Source organism: Taudactylus pleione, unplaced genomic scaffold (assembly GCF_031769625.1).
Source record: "Taudactylus pleione unplaced genomic scaffold, aTauple2 ptg000375l, whole genome shotgun sequence".
Classification (NCBI taxonomy): Eukaryota; Metazoa; Chordata; class Amphibia; order Anura; family Myobatrachidae; genus Taudactylus; species Taudactylus pleione.
This window is the reverse complement of record NW_028284776.1, coordinates 2,254,677-2,256,954: the sequence shown is the minus strand read 5'-3', so window position 1 is coordinate 2,256,954 and position 2,278 is coordinate 2,254,677. Positions and strand designations below refer to the sequence as shown.

Here is a 2,278-nt window from a genome sequence, read left to right as displayed (position 1 = left end):
TTATAGGATGACATAGTGCAATTGAGACAGGATATGAGCAAAAGGACCCTCTGGCTAAAGTACCGCCCTTGCCACCATCCAGGTCAGCATTCACACATCTTTATTAAGCAATCTCACACAAACACTCTCTATCAATAAGAACTATAACAGCAGCCGGAGGTGCACTAGGGCACAGAGACCACTCGGTGAATTAGCTGGAATCAAGATGACTGACTCGTCGAACTCACTCGCGAGGGAGAAAACTTCCTCTGGGCGGTGTCCAAACTGACAAAGTGCACCTGCGGGACCCTCTTTCAGAGATTATGTCTTCCACCCAGATCTTTACAACAGCTGATGGGTCTTTCAGAAGAGATGGGCAGTTGGGCTAGGCCGTCAGACTGTCATCTCTTTGGCTGTTATCATTCTTCCTATTAAATGAGTGGATCCACACCTTTCCTGCAATGCAAAATACAGCACATTAGAATTTTCCAAGCAATCAAAAGAAATACAATCAATCCTATCACTATCACTATGGGTTTTATCAGATCTGACAACATATTATTAAACCAGACACCAATTGTCCCCATCCAGGAGAAGGGATTCCATCCCTCCTTGGATATGTCTCTAGCTTTTTTCTGTAATTCTTTTACTTTATTCATGTGCGCCTCTATGGGGTCATGTGTATCCTCAATCCAAGTGCAACATTCCTCACCTATGATAGCACAAATTCCACCCTCTATGGCTAACAAGTAATCAAGAGCCATTCTATTTTGTAAGGTCACTTTCCTAATTTGGGCCATTTCTTCATTTATAGCATGGATGGCACTTGTGGTTTCATTAATTATCCCATCCATAATGTTTGCATATTTATTCAATTTATTCGCTAATTCAATTCCCCAACCTGTCCAGGCAGGGAACCACATCCAGGCTTTATCTGCTGTAGTAAACAATTCCCTCTTTTATCAAGTTTCCCTAGGGCCTGTTTCTATCATATTGGTGATAGAGACATTTGCACGTTGCCTTATGGCTGGTACAACTCTTCCTATAGTGCAGTTACCCCATGCCCCCATAGGAAGCCAGGAGTAGGCTCTATTACCACAAATATAATATAGCCCTTGCTTCAATACCCTGGGAATTATCTTACCATGGTTTCCCAACCAGCTCTGAAACCATATCATATTTTTGTACATTTGGGTCCTACACTCCACATCATCCTCATCCTTCTGGTCAGGACAGGCATACCTAGGGGCACAAAGAGCTTTCATATTTGCACACCAACATTGATTGTTACAGTCATATGTAGCTTCCTTGTATTCCATATTAAACCCTAAGGTAACATTCCTACAATTAGTTTCTCCAACATATACTTTGGACAAGTTGACTAGGTGACCTTTTAGTTCGGCCACATGGTTAACGTACATAGGCTCTATACACATAGTGGGTGGAGAGATTATACCAGCAATTTCTAAGTATATTCCTAGGTCTGAGATAGCATTGTGAGCAGTGTGATTTATATCTATTTCAACATTATAGCTATAGTCTGTGAGGTTAAGATCGTTCATTGATATAGGGATACCAAGCAAAGGGATACCTTTATGGTTGGCAGGAACATGAGAACAGATCCAACAGTTAGTGGAGTTCAGCTGCTTGGCCGTCTGCTGATGCAGGAGCCATATAGAGTTCTTTTGTTTTTCTCCTTTCACCTGCATGCAAGGAAATAAAGCACAACCGAGCAGGCAGAACAACAAGCGCATCTTAGCAGTCCATCTGCTCCCCTTTTCCCCGAGCAGCCTCACCCCTTTGGAGCTGGTCTGTGCCATTGACATGAAAGTTAATTTTCTTACAATGAGAAGCATGTACCCAGTTAGGCTTCCCTTCTACCTTGATTGAGGTAGCTGTGGTAAGTAGCACCTGGAATGGGCCATCAAATTGGGGTTCAAGATGTTTTCTCACGTGTCTTTTGATTACCACCCAGTCTCCGGGTTGTAGGTGGTGGGTTCCAGATGTGTCTTGTGGATCTGGTAAAGAAGAAAACACCTTTCCATGCAAGTTAGTCAGTTGCTTGTTAAGCTGAACAACTTAATCAGTAAGAGAGGCGTACTGTCCATGTCATTCTTGTGGAAAGAAAAGGCCTGTTAGTGGTGGCCTGCCAAACAGTATCTCAAATGGTGAAAGTCCATGTAATCCCTTTGGGGTATGCCTAATGGCAAAAAGAGCTATCGGTAACGCTTGTAACCATGTAAGTTTTGTTTGCTCACATATCTTAGCTACTTTGTTTTTTAAAACACCATTGGCTCTC

The 2,278-nt window shown here is 42.6% G+C and overlaps 1 pseudogene; it reads right to left on the bottom strand.

Annotated features, from left to right (window-relative positions):
• Positions 1-410: 410 nt before the first annotated feature.
• Positions 411-1,541, bottom strand: LOC148508164 (syncytin-2-like; annotated as a pseudogene).
• Between the last annotated feature and the right edge of the window lie 737 nt (positions 1,542-2,278).